The 21,034-nt window shown below is 41.3% G+C and overlaps 1 protein-coding gene across 1 annotated transcript in view; it reads left to right on the top strand.

The window, feature by feature from the left end:
• The first annotated feature begins 18,334 nt into the window (after positions 1–18,334).
• Positions 18,335–21,034, top strand: part of mettl16.L (methyltransferase like 16 L homeolog) — a 40,068-nt gene continuing 37,368 nt past the window's right edge. The window contains exon 1 of the mRNA NM_001091865.1: positions 18,335–18,441. The gene's annotated coding sequence lies outside the window, so the exon portion shown is untranslated. The remainder of the gene's footprint in view (positions 18,442–21,034) is intronic.

The following is a 21,034-nucleotide window of genomic DNA, read 5'->3' as shown; positions in this document are numbered from 1 at the left end:
AGTAGATAGGGATTGCTTCCAAAAAAGTTAAAAAAATGTCTAAGTCCCAAAAAACGCTGGCGTTTTTTCTTTTTTTATGGGTGACCGGCTGAAAGAGATTGAAATTTTTTTGGGGCTACCCTCCTTCCCCCCTACATTCCCTAACTCATGGCACCTTAACTATACAGTGGGCACATGTGTAGGGCAAAATTAAAATTTTATTTGCTGTTTTGAAGGTTTCCCAGGCTTGTGTAGTGATGCTTCATATACCTCCATTGTAACTTCAATTTGGCAGCGTATGCAAATTAAGCATCGCTAGCGTAACTTTGCTTTGCTTGGCGAATTAACGCTAGTGCAACTTCGCAACCTTACGCTTCCCCTGAGCGCAACTTCGGATTTTAGTGAATTTGCGTAGTGCTGGCGAAAATACGCCTGGCGAAGTGTGGCGAAGCGGACGCTGGCGAATTTGCGCAGGTTAGTGAATTTGGGCCATTGTATCAATAGTCTGAGCCATCAGGGCAGAGAATAGAAAGGGACAGACACTGCTTTCAATTACAATATATCTGCAAATAACTTAAAGCGATACTGACATGTTCCTATAAAAATCATAAGAACGTGTCAGTATCAAGTAAATGCTGCACCCGTAATCGTTCCCTGAAACCCCCCCATGAACCTGTGTGTTATCAATCTGCTGTGTAATGTATGTATGTATGTATGTATGTATGTATGTTTATTTTTATTTGTATAGCGCTCCTTGAGGGCAAAGCACTGTACAGTAAAACAATAAATTAGAAGTAACAAACAAGGAAGGGGTCATTAAAATAAAAAGTAACAATAAGTGCATTATTACAAATACAATTCACATAAATATAAAATATAATTACAATACAGATTAAGCGCTCAGTGTCAAGGAGACAAAAGGATGGAGGACTCTACCCCATAGGGCTTACAGTCTAAATGGGAGGGTAACATACAGACACAGTTCGGAGGGGCATTAAAGTACTGTAGGTTACAGTTTGTTACACTGTCAGTTCCCAGTTCAGGTGTTATCCAGGTGCTCCTAGAGGTAGCCATGAGTTTTGTTTTAATTCTGAGCTTTCTGGAATAACAGGTAATGGATCCCATACCATATATATACTGTATATATAATATATAAAATCTTTCAAACGTGAAAAAATATTTATTTCAAATTATACATATGTTATACATATGTACGCGCTATATATATATATATATATATATATATATATATATATATATATATACACACTGTGTGTGTATGTGTGTAAGTAAAGGAATGTAATACTAGTTAAACAGAAGCTGTATTTTGAAGACTATATGGAAGCATACTTAAAATAGCATGTAAATGAACAGAGAGAAAGAGAGACAGACAAATATATTTCACAGCATAGGAGGAGATACAGCAAATGGCTCAAGGTGATTACATGATATCAAATAAAAATTGCCCGTGACGCTTCAGGCAACACATGGGCTTCCAAAGCAAAGTCTTGAGAGCTGTTAATGTAGCCATTTAGTGTTTGTATGTCAAAAAATATCCTGTCCTGAGGGACCTACAGTAACTATACACATCTGAGGTGCTGCGATGTGTCAGTGCCACCAGTGACTCACGTGGAACACAGGACTTAATTAACTAAACAGCTGAGCAGCACTCTTTAAATCATTTGGTTATTTCCAGTAGACTTTGCCATAATAGTTAGATAGAAATGAACGCTAGAGTCTCTTCTGTGAAAGCTCATGTTGTGAATTGAAGTGAACTGGGTGAATTGAAGTGGCACCATACTTGGGAGCAAATGCTGATTTTTGAAAGTCTAACTCACCAACAGCACACACCCTAGGGTAGCACCCAGGAGTAGGTCAAGTGCAGGCCCTAATCCAGGAAATCATCTGGTAGAGGCCTAGGAGTAAATATATGACGGTATGAGATCCATTATCTGGAAACCCATTATCCAGAATGCTCTGAATTACAGGAAGGCAGTCTCCCATAGACTCCTTTTTATCCAAATTTTTAAGAATTATTTCATTTTCTCTGTAATAATAATTACCTTGCACTTGATTCCAGCTAAGATACTGTATATTTAATCCTTATTGAAATCAAAACCAGCCTATTGATTTTATTTAACGTTAAAGTGATTCTATAGTAAAGTAAATTAACATAAATAATATATGAAGATTGAAATGACAGAAATATCCTTTATTGGGAAAAACCCAGGTGCTGAACACTCTGGATAAAAAAGTCCCATACCTGTACACACTATCACCATATTATAGGTTTTCATGAAATACTGACCACTCCCATTCACTATCTATGTGCATTTACTGTTTCTTTGCTTGTGACATTGCTGAGCAACCTCAATGAAAACAGCTTGGTATCACAATGCAGTAGTGAAATATGGGGTTTACTATGCAGATAATGCTGCAAGACTTCATAGAGGAAGGAGTGTTTAGATAAGGCATGCACAAAGAGAAATTCAGTGAGGCCAATTCACCACAAAATCAGAAAATAAATCTACATAATCATAGATGTCCTAAATGCAGCTGACCAACTTATGACAAGGAGGGCATTCCTGTTTCAAAGATGTCCTAGAATTTGTATTTTAGCCTAAAAATTCTTAGAAGTGAATATTATACACAGTTTTTATCTTACGCCTTTAATGCCAGGTTCTACCTGGAGTATTGTCACATCCAACCAACACAATGTGGCTTGGCACAATCATGAAGGTTCCCATTTCTCTGGTACTGCAGCATCTTTGATAAATGATCCCAGCGTCTCTCCTAACAGTGGGAGAAAGACTAAGCGTATTTAGCATTTATTATAGACAATGCAATAATTTGTCTTCGTTTATTAACAATCCATTCCCTGTGGAATATTCAAGTCATTAGCTTTATTGCTAATGTCTGTCATATTTCCCCTTATCAAAGGAAATGCAGGTACCAGACATACCATCCAACTTGTATTGCCAAAATGATCCATTTCTAACAAACAGGTCAGTAACCAAGTCACAATCCCTCCTTGTTTTTTCCCTTTCCAGCATTTGAGCATTTCTGCTTCATTCACCCAGAAAAGAAACCATTAATTATTAATGAAGGCTACAAAATGTCACATACACACTAAAAAATTGGCGAAAGTGCTTCAAGTGACAGATCTAATATGCACCAGTGTCCCAACCCTGCCATTTAGGATAAAACACATGCTGGGTGTAATTATTATCTGCACAGGAAAAGCTGCCTGCCATAGCCCACTGTGAATAATTCTGAATTTTGATACCAAAGCCCACCATTGTGGGGAAGACAAATGGGATCTTTTTGCAGTGCAGCTCATAACAGCAGAGGCTGGTGCTGCGCAGAGAGAATGCTTAAATAAAATATTTTAGACATATTTCTTGATTTTTGTATAAAATCTGGATTCCATATTGCAATGCATAAAGCATGTACTGTAAGCATGAATGGCAGACTAGACACAGCAGCACAGATTCAACTCCGCAATAAAACCGGGCACAAACTTGTACCAAAATGAAACTCTGAGACATTATGAATTATATTCTGACAGGTACATCTGTTAAAATCTGATGGCAAAACCTGACATGATTTACTTTAATATTATACTTAGGTGTAATGATAGGGCACACTTACTTATCAAGGTGCAATGAGCAAAGTACAGTTTTGAGCACAATCTCTGTGATATTTCCGACAATGTGCAGATGCAAACTTGCGATTCTCTTGACCCAATTGAGCTGCACCTACCGCAATTGCTAAAATGGATACAACTGCATGTGCACTTAATCACAAAACAGAAGTTGTGCTAATATTTGGTGTCAAATATTTTATAAGTCTGCCTGGTGTCATTTCGTAAATGAGCCCTATTATTTCTTTAATACTATCCTGTATTTTTATAGGGCTGACATGTTTCTAGAAATTATTCATCATTCATATCAGTCTCTCAACCAGTAGAAGTTACAGTCTAATATCTGTACCATGCATACAATTGTAAAAACTTTGTTTTCAGCTCATTTAACTATATTAATTAGATCCACTTTCCATTGACTTCAATGCCATCTCAGTACATGTGCGCATGATTTAAAGGAGAAGGAAGGCTACAGAAGTAGTTTATTGGCAATAGATTAGCCACAATAGTGCAAGCTATAACACTATATTTATTCTGCAGAATGCTTTACCATACTTGAGTAAACAGCTCTTGAAGTGTTCTCTGTTTGTTTAGGATAGCAACTGCCATATTGGCTTGGTGTGACATCACTTCCTGTCTGAGTCTCTCCCTGCTTGCTTATAGCTCTGGGTTCAGATTATAGCAAGGAGGGGAGGAGGGAGGGGGAGAGGAGCAAACTGAGCATGCCCAAGGCCATGCCCTGGAGGTTTAAGATGAAAACAGGAAGTCTGATACAGAAGCCCATGTGTACACAATAGAATGAAAGAAATGTGGTGTTTCTTTTGACAGAGGACTCAAAGCAGCCTTTCCTTCTCCTTTAAGTTGTCTTTTTGTGTTTTGTTTTTTTTAAATTGTGAAAAATCAACAATTAAAATGGCAATGTGGTCGTGATTCAAATATATCTAAAATATATATGTTTTTTTTTAAATATATTTTTTATTCATTTCCATTCTATCTGAGGCCAGTACAGCAGAGCATAGAGTGGACATGCCATGTTAAATATATAGGAGGAAAGCAGTCCTTGCTCCATAAAGCTTACAATCTAAGTATAATATTAAAGTAAATCATAGAAGCAATCACTGGGAACAAAAACATACACTGTCACAATCTTTTTGATGTGAATGCTATGTTGTGTATCCCCACCATAAGACATAAAGTACAAATGTTATTGTTCTAAATTGCTGTAAAATGCAGCAATGTTGTAATTTATAGTCCTGAGAAGCAGCAGATGCTGAAACAGAAGTTCAACTCCAGGAGTTTATTAGCAGAATTTTAAGCAGCTTTTGACTGTCTGTATAAGGCACGGATATGGTGTATTCATTTTGTTTATAACGAATTTTCAGCATGTTAAAACGTAAATTTGGGTAAATCCTAACATGCTGGTCATTTATCTCTTATCTCCTGGAGATTGTGTTAAAGATTGTAAGCATTTAGAAACTTTAGACAAGACTTGCTTTTATTTGGATGTGCCGCTGTCTTATTTATTTATTCCTCTGTAAAGCATACCTCCCAAGCATACCTCCCGCTTCTGACAGCTCAACCCGCTGTCACGGATTTGTACTTATAAGTCCCGAGTTTCTCTTTGATCTGCTGCACTAAACAGCCAGAAACAAATAAAAAGTTTCTAACTTAATTGGGTCCTGGCAGACAGCCCAGAATAGATGCTTAACATACTTTTGTAACAGTTTGATAAGATAAGAACGAAGACTCACAGCTTAAAGGGCAATTCAACTTCATTTGCAAAACTGTATCGTGCCAAATCTTTTTGTCCCTCTTTCTGTTTCCTACATGTTGGGAGGTATGGTAAAGCACTGTACCACAGCATTCCAAGCTGACACATACAGCAGTAAAAATAAGTATTGAACGTGTAAACTTTTTTCTCATTAAATATATTTCTAATGGGGCTATTGACATGAAATTTACACCAGGGGGGTAATTTACTAAAATCTGAATTTATATAATTGTTTCAATTCAATTTTGCCTTAATTATTAAAAAAATAACTCAATTAAATTTGATCTGTAAAAAATTCGATAAAATCGAGCACCATAATAGTGAAAGATGGCCTATAAAAAGGTTTCTCATTACCAAGGTACCACACAAGAAGCCTCTCATGATTGGCAGAACTGTGGAGTTGAAGTCGGGAGTAATTCTGGATATATGGAATCCCCAAAAAAGGGAACCAACTTCAACTCCTAATAACTTTAAATGCAATCACTGAACATAATCAAATCAGATTTAAGAGCTTCTGTGAAGGAAATGGCAGAAGCAATTCTGTTTCTAAGAACAATACTTTAGTTAATTTTGGATTGTATTTAACAACTATTCTACAGCTACATTATATGCCAGGTTTAATTAATATATATATTATTTAAAGTTGTCCTATTGTTTATGGGTTATGTATGGGTTATGTATGGGTTATGTAGTTTAACTTGGTGTGGAATTACCAAAATATATGGTTTATATTTTTGAAGTTTGGCAATGATAAAATGCTTTGTATGTTGTGTACTTAACCTCTTTCAATCAACATGGAAAATACATTAGTAGATTAAAGCAACAGTAACAACAAAAAAATTAAAGCTTTTTAAAGTAGTTAACATATAATATACTGTTAGCATGCACTGGTAAAAGATGTGTGTTTGCTTTAGAAAGACTACTATAATTTATTAAAACAAGCTGCTGTTGAAGCTGGAAAAAAGTAAAATGGCACAGGTTACATATGTCAGGGAGCCAGGAGCTCCCTCCAGGGAGGTAGTCGGGATCAAGGAGGAAGCCCTCTTGAGGGTGCAAGGTCGCGGTATCCAAAGGGTTAAGCAAATACAAGGTCAAAGTCCAGGCAAGAGTTCAATGGCAGGCAGATCAGGATCAAATAACAAGAGTCCAGGCAAGGGGTCAAAACCAAAGCAGGAACAGGAATCAGGATAGCAGACTAACAGAAACCCAGGTTCAAGGTAGCAGAACCTATTCTTGGGCGCCCTTCTGGTGACCTGGGCGCCCTTTTATGGTTGAATTTGGCGCCATAGTGACGTCACTGGCGTCCTTACGCCGGCGTGCTTGCGCCGGCGTGTTTGCGCATGCGCGTCTGCGCTGGCGTCCCAGCGCCCACATGGGCCGACTGGGCGCCGCCATCTTGGATTCTTCGCCGCCGGGAGCGGACGCGTCCCTTCATGCTCCCGGCGGCCTTGACAGTACCCCCCCTCACGGGGGGCCTCAGGACCACCAGGACTTGGCTTCTGAGGAAACTTGGAATGGAAATCCCTAACCAGACGAGGAGCATGAACATCAGAGTGTACTTGATGAGATATTGAATAGAGCCCCTGGAGATTCTGGAATCAAGGATCCTTTCCACCTCATATTCCTGTTGACCATCCACCGAGATAGTAGGAGGGTGAGACTGGTCCATAGAAAAGCGGTTGGAAGTAGCGGGTTTCACCAAGGAGACATGAAACACGTTGGGAATTCGCATCTCAGGGGGAAGCTGAAGTCTGACAGCCACAGGATTGATCACTTCTGAGATGGAGAATGGACCCACAAACTTTGGACCCAATTTAGGAGATGGCACCTTCAATCGAATGTTCCTGGAAGACAACCAGACTTTATCACCAACCTTGTAGGGAGGAGAGGGTCTACGTCTTCGATCAGCGAAGGTCTTGTGCACAAGAGCACTTTTCTCCAAATTAGACTTGGTTGCAGCCCAAATAGCGGACATATGGGCCGCATGGTCATCAGCGGCTGGGACATCAGACAAAACAAAGTCTTGCGGAAAGGCTTGAGGATGTTGGCCATACACAGACATGAATGGAGATCTTCCAGTGGATGAACGACAGGCTTTGTTATGGGCAAATTCCGCCCACGGGAGAAGGTCAGACCAATCATCTTGGCATAAGGAGACATGATTCCTCAGGAATTGTTCTAAGGCTTGATTCACCCGTTCAGCTGCCCCATTAGTTTGGGGGTGATAGGCAGAAGAGAACTGGAGAGCAATACCCAAATCCTTACATAAGGAACGCCAAAACTTAGCTGTGAACTGGGAACCTCTGTCAGAGACTATCTCCGCTGGGAATCCATGCAGACGGAAAATGAATTGAATGAACAATTGAGACAATTCCACCGCGGATGGAAGCTTCCGTAAAGGGATGAAGTGGGCCATCTTGCTAAAGCGATCAATGACAACCCAGATGACAGTGTTCCCACTGGAGGGAGGAAGTTCGACTATGAAGTCCATTGCCAAATGAGTCCATGGACGAGAGGGGACAGGCAATGGTTGTAGTAACCCGCTAGGGCGAGAATGACTAGGCTTGGAAGTGGCACAAACAGTACAAACAGCAACAAAGTCTTTGACATCTTTACGAATAGTCGGCCACCAGACTAGACGCCGTAATAGTTCAAGAGTCTTAGCAGGACCGGGATGTCCAGCTTGCTTGGAGCTATGAGTCTGTTGCAGGATAGGCAGACGAAGTTCAGGAGGTACAAATGCCATTCCGATGGGGGTATCAGGAGGTGCAGAAGATTGGCCGGCCAGGATTTGATCAGCAAATTGAGGGTACAAAGAAGCGATGATCTTGACAGGAGGGATAATTGTCTCTTGTCTCTCAGGAGAACGATCCACCGGAGTGAAACTTCGGGACAGGGCATCGGCTTTCCGATTCTTGGAGCCTGGGCGAAAAGTCAAGACAAAGTTGAATCGAGAGAAGAAGAGAGCCCACCTTGCTTGTCTGGGATTCAGCCTCTTGAGAGATTGAATGAACTCAAGATTCTTATGATCTGTGTAGATCGTGACTGGAATCAAGGAACCTTCAAGGAGGTGACGCCACTCTTCTAAGGCAAGCTTGACGGCCAAGAGTTCTCGATTCCCTACGTCATAATTTTGTTCGGCAGGAGAGAACTTCTTAGAAAAATACGCACATGGGTGCAACTTTCCATCAGAGGAATGTCTTTGGGACAGGATAGCTCCAGCTCCAACTTCAGAAGCATCCACCTCAATGAAGAAAGGTGACTCCGGATCAGGATGGCGGAGAACCGAAGCAGAAGTGAAGGCATCCTTCAAGGATTGAAAAGCTTCAATAGCAGGTGGGGGCCATGAGCTGGGTTTACCCCCTTTTCGGATGAGGGCCAGGATAGGTGCAATACGGGAAGAGAACCCCTTAATGAATTGCCGGTAGTAATTGGCAAAACCAATGAATCTCTGGATTGCCTTGGTGCTCAGCGGTAGAGGCCACTCTTGGATTGCAGACACTTTCACAGGATCCATCTCGAAACCCTCTGGGGAGATGATATAGCCCAGAAAAGGAATCTTGGACACTTCAAACACGCATTTCTCCAACTTGGCAAAGAGAGAGTTCTTCCTCAAACGAGAGAGTACTTCCTTCACCTGGGAGCGATGGCTTGCTAGGTCCTTGGAGAAAATCAGGATGTCATCAAGGTACATTGACCACAAACTTTCCCAAGAGATCCCGGAAAATGTCGTTCACAAATTCTTGGAAGACAGCGGGGGCATTGCAGAGACCAAAGGGCATCACGTGGTATTCATAGTGCCCATCACGAGTGTTGAATGCTGTCTTCCATTCGTCACCCTCACGGATGCGGACGAGATTATACGCCCCACGGAGATCCAACTTAGTGAAGATTTTAGCCCCCTTCAGTTGGTCGAAAAGTTCTGCAATCAGCGGCAATGGATACCGGTTCTTAACTGTGATTTTATTAAGTCCCCGGTAGTCAATACAGGGACGTAGGCCTCCATCCTTCTTCTCTACGAAGAAGAATCCAGCCCCTGCAGGAGAAGTAGAAGGGCGAATAAACCCCCGCTGGAGATTTTCTTGGATATATTCCTTCATGGCAGAAGTCTCGCCTGGGGAGAGAGGATAAGTGCGACCTCTGGGAGGCATGGTTCCAGGCAGGAGATCAACTGGACAATCGTAGAGACGATGAGGAGGGAGAAATTCTGCAGACTTTTTACAGAAGACATCAGAGAATTCCTTGTAAAAGGAGGGAAGCGTCTTCAAATCAGATGTAGAAATATTCACCCTCTGGATGGGTTCAGCAGGAAGGCAGTGCTGTTGGCAGTATAGACTCCAACGGGAAACCTGCCCCGAGGACCAATCAATGATAGGGTTATGCAGGCGTAACCAGGGAAGCCCCAAGACGACTGGAACAGAAGGACAGGAAATAATCAGGAATGATAACTTTTCTTTATGTAAAGTCCCAACCTGCACAGGCAATTCCCCAGTCGTCATAGAGATAAACTCGGATTCAAGGGGTCGGTCATCAATAGCGGTTACTCGAAGTGGAGGAGTCAAAGGAAACAAGGGAACATTCATATGCTTGGCAAAGAGAGCGTCCATGAAATTTCCGGCAGCTCCAGAGTCAACGAAAGCTGAGCCAACAATGGTCTTAGAGGACAGACGGATCTGTAAAGGCAGAAGAAACCTGTGAGAGTTTTCCTGTGACTTTGGAGAAATACCCCCTACGTGAGTCTTTCCAAGGTTACCTTGAAGAGGGGAACTCAGAGGCTTCACTGGACAGGAGTTGGCAAAATGAGATTGACCCCCACAGTAAAGACAAAGTCCAGCCGTACGTCTCCGGAGTTTCTCCTGTTCAGAGAGACGAGCTCTTCCGACTTGCATAGGTTCCTCCGGAGGAATAACAGAAGGCTGCTGGGGGGTAGGAGGTAATAGGGGTCTTTGAAAGCGAGGAGCCAGCATGGGTTGAAACTTCTTGACTCGGTCCCTATCAGCTTGATGTTCTCTCTGACGGGTGTCCACCTTGACAGACAAAGCAATGAGGTCTTCAACCTGCGTGGGTAATTCACGGGAGACCAGGTCGTCTTTGAGGCGAAGAGAGAGACCATCGTAGAAGGCAGCATGATAGGCATCATTGTTCCAACGAGTCTCAGCAGCGAGAGTACGGAATTCTATGGCATATTCCGCTACACTACAATTCCCTTGGCGGATCTGGAACAGACGAGAAGCAGCGGTCGCCACTCGACCGGGAGCATCGAACACAGTCCGGAACTCTTTCAGGAAGGCTTTAGCATCATCAATTAGAAGAGACTCCTTCTCCCAGTGCGTAGATGCCCATTCAAGCGCTTTCCCCGCCAGACGGGTGATCACGAAACCAACCTTAGCTCGCTCAGAGACAAATTCTGCAGGTTGCAGGGCGAACCGAATCTGGCAATGATTCACAAAACCACGACAGGCTTGAGGGTCGCCACTGTAGAGAGGCGGTGCGGGAATACGTGGACCAGAAGTGGAGGACTGTGTAGCCATATCGGCAACAACTAGCGTGGGCGTTGTCGGCGTTGGAGTAGTCGGTGTCAGCATAGATAACTTTTCTAGAATTGACTCCAGCGTGTGTCCAACATAATTTTGCCGAGCTTCGTACGCCTCCATGCGAGTATGCAGACCTCGAAAGGCCCTGCCGAAATCTGGCTGAGCTTCCTCAGTGGGATCCATGGCCCAAGAATAATGTCAGGGAGCCGGGAGCTCCCTCCAGGGAGGTAGTCGGGATCAAGGAGGAAGCCCTCTTGAGGGTGCAAGGTCGCGGTATCCAAAGGGTTAAGCAAATACAAGGTCAAAGTCCAGGCAAGAGTTCAATGGCAGGCAGATCAGGATCAAATAACAAGAGTCCAGGCAAGGGGTCAAAACCAAGGCAGGAACAGGAATCAGGATAGCAGAATAACAGAAACCCAGGTTCAAGGTAGCAGAACCTATTCTTGGGCACCCTTCTGGTGTCCTGGGCGCCCTTTTATGGTTGAATTTGGCGCCATAGTGACGTCACTGGCGTCCTTACGCCGGCGTGTTTGCGCATGCGCGTCTGCGCATGCGTCGGCGTTGCGGCTCTGGCGTCCCAGCGCCCACGTGGGCCGACTGGGCGCTGCCATCTTGGATTCTTCGCCGCCGGGAGCGGACGCGTCCCTTCATGCTCCCGGCGGCCTTGACAACATAATAGATTAGCCCTGTCCAATACAATTGTGTTTTATCCGTTATCTGCTATGTAACCTGTGCCTTTTTTCCAGGTTTGAATGGCTGCCCCCATGGCTACACAACAGCGTGTTTATATAAACTATAGTATTCTTTCTGAAGCAAACCTACAGCTTTCACCAGTATGTTATATACAGTTTCAGTTTTTGGCGTTACTGTTAAAATAGAGGCGTTTGAGTCAGGGGTACCATGAACTGAGGAGTCGGAGTTATGTAGGTTATGTAGGTTTTATGCATCTCCACAGCCCTGATGATGGGTAAAAGCAAAGAGCTCTCTCAAGTTATTCACAACCTTATTGTTGCAAAACATACTGATGGCATTGGTTACAATCATATATCTAAGCTCCTGAATGTTCCAGTGAGCACTGTTGGGGCCATAATCCAGAAGGAACATCATTTCAACCGAAACCGGACATATCCAGGTGCTCCTTATAAGATTTCTGACAGAGGAGTCAAAAGAATAATCAGAAGGGTTGTCCAAGAACCAATGATGACTCGGGGAGAGCTTCAGAAAGACCTTGAATTAGTAGGTACTGTTGTTTCAAAGAAAACAATAAGTAATGCACTCAACCAACATGGCCTCTATGCACACTCACCGTGCAAGACTCCACTTCTGAAGAAAAAGCATGTTGAAGCTTGTTTAAAGTTTGCTACACAAGATTTGGACAAGCCAATGAAATTCTGGTAGAATTCTGGTAGAATATAGTCTAGTTTCAATGTCATTGCACACACCATGTTTGGAGGAGAAATTGCACTGCACATCACCCCAAAAACACCTTACCAACAGTGAAGTTTGGAGGTGGTAACATAATGTGTAGGGCTGTTTTTCAGCATATGGTATTGGCAGATTTCATATAATTGAAGGAAAGATTCATGGAGAAATATACCGGGACATTCTTGATAAGAATCTGCTGCCATCTACCAGGATGTGAAGATGGAATTAGGGTGGACATTTCAGCGAGACAATGATCCCAGACAAGGAAACCAAGGAAACTCTCACTTGGTTTCAGAGAAAAAAAATAAAGCTGCTAGAATGGCCCAGTCAATCACCCAACTTAAAACCAATTGAAAATCTATGAAAGAACTGAAGATCAAAGTTCATAGAAGAAGCCCCCGGAACGTTCAAGATTTGAAGGGCCAAAATCACACCTTAACAATGTATGTGACTAGTTTTTCTATACAGCAGGGGTCTTGAAGCTGTCATTACCAACAAAGGCTTTTCTACTAAGTAGTAAATAAATTTCAGTAAGTGTGTTCAATACTTCCCTGTGTCATTCCACTTTATTACACATAATTTAATTTATGGACTTACTGTATATGTTTTGATTTCTTTGTATGTGTGGATTACTTGAGTTGTTACCGACATCTAGGGGCACATTTACTTAGCTCGAGTGAAGCCTTCGAAGTAAAAAAACTTCGAATTTTGACAGTTTTTTTTGGGTACTTCGACCATCGAATAGGCTACTTCGACCTTCGACTACGACTTCAACTAAAAATCGTTCGACTATTCGACCATTCGATAGTCGAAGTACTGTCTCTTTAAAAAAACTTTGACTACCTACTTCGGCACTTTAAACCTACCGAGCATCAATGTTAGCCTATGGGGACCTTCCCCATAAGCTTTCTATGCTTTTTTTGATTGAAGGGAAAATCCTTCGATCGATGGGTTAAAATCCTTCGAATCGTTCGATGCAAAGGATTTAATCGTTCGACGTCGATATTCGAAGTCGAAGGATTTTACTTCGATGGTCGAATATCGAGGGTCAATTAACCCTCGATATTCGACCCTTAGTAAATGTGCCCCCTGGTGTAAATTTAATGTCAATAGCCCCATTAGAAAAATATTTACTGAGACGTGTTCAATACTTATTTTTCTCTGCTGTAGTAGTGGTGTCAATTTTGATTTATTAGAGAATCAGGAAAGATTTAGGGCTCTTACTCACTGGCGTTTTGACCTGCGCTCCCCTGCGTTCCGTTTTTTGGCGTTCAGCCGCAGGGGAGCGCAGGAATAGACGCAAGTCATTATTTCAAATGGGGCTGTACTCACTCAGGCGCGTGTAGGCGCCGAATGCAGGTTCAGACGCAACATGCTGCATTTTTCCTGCGTTCGGCGCCTACACGCGCCTGAGTGAGTACAGCCCCATTTGAAATAATGACTTGCGTCTATTCCTGCGCGGAACGCAGGGGAGCGCAGGCAAAAACGCTCATGTGTAAGAGCCCTAAAACAAAGAATCGTTAGAGGGATGACATGGAACTGGAGGCAAGTATGCTTGCTATAGCAGTTCAAAAGCTTTATAGGTTTCTATATTACACCATCATATTAATAAAATCTGACCCCAAATGTGTGAGTAAAACAGATAATTGGTACTCTACAGGGGAGATTGTGGGTAGCTTTCAGTTAATTAATGCACATACTGTCTAAGCAGCTACCAGATGGCTTAAAATAGGATCCTTGTGAATGTGTATTTATAGGGTGTGTTTGTAGGGCTGCAGGGGGTATTCCGCCCAACTGGGCATTCTAGAGAAAATAAGAGAAGAAAGTTTTTCTTTTATACTGTATGTAATATCATACAATGGGCAAAATTTTATTTAATGATAAGTCTTGTCCAAAGACCTAGCTCCAGAATTTCTACATATAACAAAAGAGTTTTTTATGAGATAATTCAGGATATAGGTTTTGTTTTCATTTCATTTAATCTGGCATGTTGTATATTTATAGATATTATAGATTATATTAATTATTATATTATATTAATAATTAAAATTATTATTATATTACATTAAAGATAAAACAGGAGAATCCAGAATGAATATTCCAGCCATATTCTACAACAGGTTGCAACTGCTATATAAAGAATGGAAAAGGTGCTGCTATTTATTTGAACTTAAAAACCCCCACCAAAGATATAAAAAAAGTAGGGTAAGGAAAGGGGTTACAAATAACTGCATGTGCTGCACACAGAAAAAATATTGCAATTTCCTTTTCCATGTGTCATGTGAAGGATTTGGATTCAATTCGACCAGGCACTTGGATTTGACCAAATACTAGCTGAATCTCAAACTGAATGCTTGATTCGGTGCTTCCCTATTTAATACAATTGGAAATACATAAATAATGGCAATAACATGTTTAACTGGAACATATATTAGTTTAAAATATGTCTTTATTGAGTTTTCAAAATAAAGGAAGTGGAACATATATTAGGGAGGTCAATACACCAACAATAATAGATTGGCATTAAAGTACTTGAACCAATAATGTTCTCACTGGGAATAGTTTTATTCATTAAAGGTGTGGTTCATCTGTGAGTTAACTTTTAATACACTATATAATGCCCTATTCCTAGCAGCTTTGCAATTGGGTTTTATTATTTATTTTTTATAGTTTCTGAATGTCTGACTCTTTAAATCATTCAAATAGGGAGCCACTGACCCCGGTGGCCAAAAACGATTACTCTGTGAGGCTACAGTTTTATTGTTACTTTTTATTCCTTATCTTTCTATTCATTCCCTCTTCTTTTCATATTCTAGTCTCGCATTTAAACTACTGACTGGCTTCTATGGTAAATAATACCCTAGCAAGCAGTTAGCTGCAGAAATACCAGTTAGCTGCTGAACAAAAAGCTAAATAGCTGAAACACCTTTAAAGAAATTAAGACTAATTGCAAAGTTGCTGGGGCATTCTATAACATACTAAGGGGGTTATTTATCAAAGTCTGAATTTATCTCAATATTTTCTGCTATAAACTACGATAAAATCCACTCAGATTTCTTACGCTTATTTATTATTACATTTTCCTTATAATTTGCTTTGCAGGAAAAATAAAATCAGATTTACACGATTTTTTCACCCAATTTTCACGAATTCACCCGAAAACTTCAGGGAACAGCTAGCACACATCAAAAAATCATTGGGACTTCTCCTATTGACTTATATACAACCTCGACAGGTCTGAGATGCCTGATTTTCAGATTCTGACGTTTCCATCCTCAGGGTGTAATAAATTCCGAAAAATGTGTGATTTTTTAAAAGTCTGATTTTATAAAAAAAATTCACAAATTTTTTGTGATTTTTGCATTCGGAGTTTAGTAAATAACCTCCTAAAAATTAGCTCAAAGGTGAACTAGAGGTACCCTATAAAAGATATAACTGGCAAACAGATCACGCCTCTATTAAAACTAATTAATATAAGTACTGTTGTAAAAAGCTAAAAACAAAATTAACAGCAAATTATGACAAATAAAATTATACCAAAACCGCATTAAGCATGTGCCCCTTCCACGTTGTGTTAAGTGCACCAATCCAATACAGTCACAGGATCATTGCGTAAGAACAATTGGACAATTGCAACTTGCTTTCCATCAAGCTTTACCAGCAGTTCGCAATTACTTTAGATTGTAAACTCCACTGGGGATTTATGTAAATGATATGTAATCTATGTAAAGCTCTTTGTAAATGTGTTGGTGCTATATAAATAACAGGTAATAATTCGTTTTACACAGTAACATAGTAACTGAGGTTAAAAAAAGGCAAAACTTAATCAAGGTCTGAAACTTTTTATCCATAATAAACCTGTCTAACTGCCAGATGATCCAGAGGCGGGAAAAATAGAGAGCATCATGAAGTCTTTTTAATTAGCCTCAGAGAGGAACACAATTCAATCTTGACTTCAAGAGGGTAATGATACCAGGCCCTGGATCAACTTTGTAGTAAGGGCTACTGCATACACGGGTCAATAAAAGCAGCCATCTGTACACAATCCTTTATCAAGTTTTTTTTACACGATTAGGAAGACCTTCATTTTAAATGTCAAATTAACTTATTGGTCAGCAGCAGCGCAGAGACTAGGGGTAGGTATAAGAGGCATGTTCTTAGGATATAATGGTGAGCACCCAGTGTTGATTGCTGAGTTATCCATGGAGTAAGTAGTGTGTGTGGGGGAAGTAAGTAGTGAGTAATTAGCAAAGTTAGTAGTGGTAGAGTAAGTAGTGGTAGAGTAAGTAGTGTGGTGGCAAGTATATAATTAGTGTGGTGGCAAGTATATAATTTTTGCAACAGGTGTTGGTGGGTTGGCTACTTGGGGGAGATAAAGGGTGCTAGGCCAAAAAGTTGCCTGTTTTGTTGGCATAATAAACCACTGTTACAAGATTCGGAGTGCTGCAGCGTGTCTTCTTTGGTGTTATATGTGGGTCCCTGGAAGTGGATTGGTATAGTTGAGCATTGTACGTATAAAGTTGCTACCTGGTGGAGATGTTACCAAGCAGTGTGTGTGTGTGTGTGTGTGTGTGTGTGGGGGAGCAGGAGCCCTTACCATGGATGCCATTTCCCTCTGGCCTGGCTCTGTTCATCAGCTATCCGGCTTGGAGTTTCAGCAGTTATTGGGTTGCTAGTAACAGTGCCTTGCACTTTAATTACAATACCTGGTATTAAGGCACTGGCACGAGGTGCTACTATATTGCTGCTAAACACTACAGTTAATGGTGCATATATATGCTTTATGTATGGCATATGTGCCTGATTTTGCAGCATGGCTATGGTTGCCACCTTTTCTGGAGAAAAATACCGGCCTTCCTATATATTTATCTTTTTTCCCTATTAATGGGGACCATCATTTTTATCGGCCAGGCCAGGTGGCAACCGTAAGGTTGATCCAATGTTATTAATAGGTAGGGTTACCACCTGGCCAGTATTTTATTTTTATTTTGATGGTTGATGCCAACGTTATTAATAGGGAAAAAAGATAAATATATATGAAGGCTAGTATTTTGTTCCAGAAAAGGTGGCAACCCTATTAATAGGGGGAAAATGATAAATATAAAGGAAGGCTGGTGTTTTTTTCAGGAAAAGGTGGCAACCCTAAGCATGGCACAGCTTTAAAAATGAGTTCTATTACATCCTATGTGTAGCAAGCAATTCCATTCTGTACCCGGCTCCCTATAAAGGGGGATTGAAGTTAATGGTTTTGCAACCCCTCAGTGGTAACACCTCCCCAGTCCCCACACCTATATAATACTCTTATTCAAAAATGACATTGTACTCAAACGTCATAATGACACACTGGCTTATCTTGCTGCTGTATAACGATGCGAGTGGTTTATTATAAGGCCTCATGTACTGCAGGCCTCACTCTGACAATGAAATAGTGATCTGTGGTTGCCACCTTTTCTGGAAAAAATACCGGCCTTCCTGTATTTTTATGTTTTTTCCATATAAATAACATTGGCATTATATATCTGTGCTTAGGGTTGCCACCTGGCCAGTATTTTACAGGCCTGGCAGGTAAAAATGATGCTTGATGCCAATGTTATTAATAGGAAAACAGGGCAAGAATATAGGAAGGCCGTTATTTTTTTCCAGAAAAGGTGGCAAACCCTATCAGTGTGCTGTGTGACAGAGCTGCCCTTGTTATTTATCCCGCCTGCAGACTGCTTGGCACAATCACTAATCTTCCCATCTTTGTTTGCGCTTTTTGTTACAAGTCAGACCAAACCCCTTAGTCAAACGATAACTCTTCAGCTGGTTGGTTTGTAAAAAACCAATTTCCATCGCTCAACATCACATTCGGATTTGCAGGGCAACTGCAGTCACACAATTATATTGTTTTATCCTAATTACAGTGTATAATTATTTTTCAGCCGCAGGGAAACGCTTTGTACGGAATTTTCACCCATGCGCTGCCCCGTAGCGGGATAGCTTGACGCGGTCACGTGGTTTATTCCGGCAAGAGTTGCTGCTGCGCATGAGATTGGTAGAGCATTGAACACAGTGACGAGTTCCTTCGGCGTCAGAGCTGCACGTTGTGTGTGAGTTGCCATGTGTCAGCACAGGCTACAGTATTGTTTGTAGACTCGATAAAATGTTCGATATTTTTTGTTTGCTGAATAAAGCAGCGCTAAACGATAGGACATTTTCTGCAGGGTATAACATTACGCAAACATATACGCTGTGTATGATTCCATTGCTTTGTAGCAGGACAGCCTTGAGGGAGTTACACGTACTGTGAATGTAGGGGCTTCTTACTCACTGCCAGGGCCCAAGGATAATATTATTTAGTAAATGGCAAGGGGCAATGCCGGCTGGGCCCCCCTCGCGCGGTCGTTCGCAACCGAGAACGCGCAAACAACTTGCCAGGGGTCCCAAATTGTGGTGGGATTCAGATGGTGGTGTAGCATTCTAGCAGCAAATATAACAGCGGCAGTGGTTAAAGAACTGCTGGGCCTCCGTAGTGTGAAAACAGTACTGTAAATAGATCATAATGGCTCCTGCAGGACATTTGTTTTCAGGTACAGACATTTAGTTGATACATTTCTCAGCAGCATCTCTGGAGTATTCGCAACTATTGTATCAATTCTAACAGCTGCCTGTAATGAAACTCAGAGATTCTGCTCAGCAGGGACACAGATAAGAAATGTATCAATGTAGACAGTTTACAGGGTCGGCGACCCCCTTCCCAGAGCTGCTTTAGAATGCGAAAAATGAGACTTTACACTCCAATATTAGAAAAACGGCGACACATAGAAAATAGAAAGCAATTGGAAAAAGTCGTTATCTTTGGTGATCTATCTGAAAACAACTAGTTATTTGAAGGTGAACAACCCCTTTAAGGTTCTTGTCTCTGGTGTTTGAGTCTGGCAGCTCAGTAATTCAGGTGCAGTTTCTGCGCTGTTACAATTTTGCAACATTTAGTTGATACTAATACTCCAGAGATGCTGCTGAGAAATGTAACTATTGCATCAATTATAACAGCTGGCTTTAATGAAACTCAGGGATTCTGCTCAGCAGTGACAAATATTTTTTTTTTATAAATTTAGAAGAATTTATAGAGTCAGCGACCCCCCTCCACCCCGAGCAGCATTAAGGTGGCCATAGATGCACAGATAATGTCGTACGCAACGTATTTTCATGCTATATTCGGTGGTGTATGGTGGGAAAAGAGCCGACCGATACCGGCATAATACTTGGATATCGGTCGGCTCGTCAATCGGGCCGGACGGAAAATTATCGGGTGCCTTTGAAGGCTCCTACACATCGGCCATTGTTAGTGCTGAATTGTCAGATACAGGTAGAATTTTATTGTTTCTGTATATCTGACGATTCAGCTCTACGAGTTTGTATTGAAACTATCTATCTTTCTTGGAAAGATCGTTTCCAAGAAAGATCGTAATTGTTTCGTCTATGGCCACCTTTAGAAAGGTGAAAAATAAGACTTTCACTTCGATATTAGAAAAATGGTCACACATAGAAAATGGAAAGCAATTGGAAAAATTTCCGGTGAACTATCTGAAACCAACTGAACTGAAAAAGTGTTGGGAGCTTAAGTGACTACTCACGAGGCAATTTCGAGCGACTTTGAAAAACGTATCGCTGCGTGTGAATAGGCGCAGGCGACTTTAGCGCTGGTGGGTGCGAGATAACAGCAAGCCATTCAGGGAGATTAGACACGGCGATTAGCCGCCAGGCGACTAATCTCCCTGAAATCTTCCCGTGTGGCCTAGCCCTAACTACTAATGGTTTTTGAAGCACTCATTCAAGAGTCCAGCCTTGAGACACACACTGGTTTTTAGCTACTGTAATTATCTTGGGCTAATAGATTATATATCTAAGTAAGTAAACGATGAGGTGGTGTCAGCAGAGGAGAACCTTTACATCTTTATTAAATATGTGTCTGAATACAACAGACTATTTGGTTTCGTTTTTCCATAGTAACATCAAAAACTGAAAGTGTATTTAAAGTTGCAGGTACCCGCAATATGATTCTTTGTTTGCCCGGGGTGCGGGTGCAGGGGAAACAGTTAAAAATCCAAGTGTCCTAATGGCTAAAAACGCTCACTGTGATATCACTTACTGTCAACGTGATATTACTTCCGGTCAATGCGACAAACACTGCGGGGAGCGGGTCGGGTGAAAATTCTTGGAGTTGCCAAGGCTGGTAAGCAGGTCAGGCTTCGGGAAAGCGGGTACAGGTTGGGTGCGGGTTTTAAAAAAACAGACCTGTGCACATCTCTACTTTTGATACACTTTTTAGTTTTTGGTGTTACTGTTCCTTAAAAACATAGGAGTCGGAGGTACCAAAGGAGTTGAAGGATTTATGTACCGACTCCATAACCCTGCTGATAAATACATCTTCATTTTGAATTATTATTAAAAGTATTTTACAGATAAATCATGAGTGGCAGCTATGCATTAGGCAGACTTACAAACACATTAAAAACAAATTCTTTGTTTGTTAGGAATTATATATAAACATTTCAGAATGATAATGAGTGAATTGGTAGCCTTACAGTTTCCTGTACTGAAAACAGTTTTCCAGAATAACTCTATTAAACACCTTATGTTGAGCTTAAAGAGTAAAATCCATTATGCTTTTATCACTTGGGCTATCTAGCCAAGGGAAGT

Source organism: Xenopus laevis, chromosome 2L (assembly GCF_017654675.1).
Source record: "Xenopus laevis strain J_2021 chromosome 2L, Xenopus_laevis_v10.1, whole genome shotgun sequence".
In the NCBI taxonomy this organism is placed as follows: domain Eukaryota; kingdom Metazoa; phylum Chordata; class Amphibia; order Anura; family Pipidae; genus Xenopus; species Xenopus laevis.
Note: the sequence above shows the minus strand (reverse complement) of the source record. Positions and strands in the feature narration are given on the sequence as shown.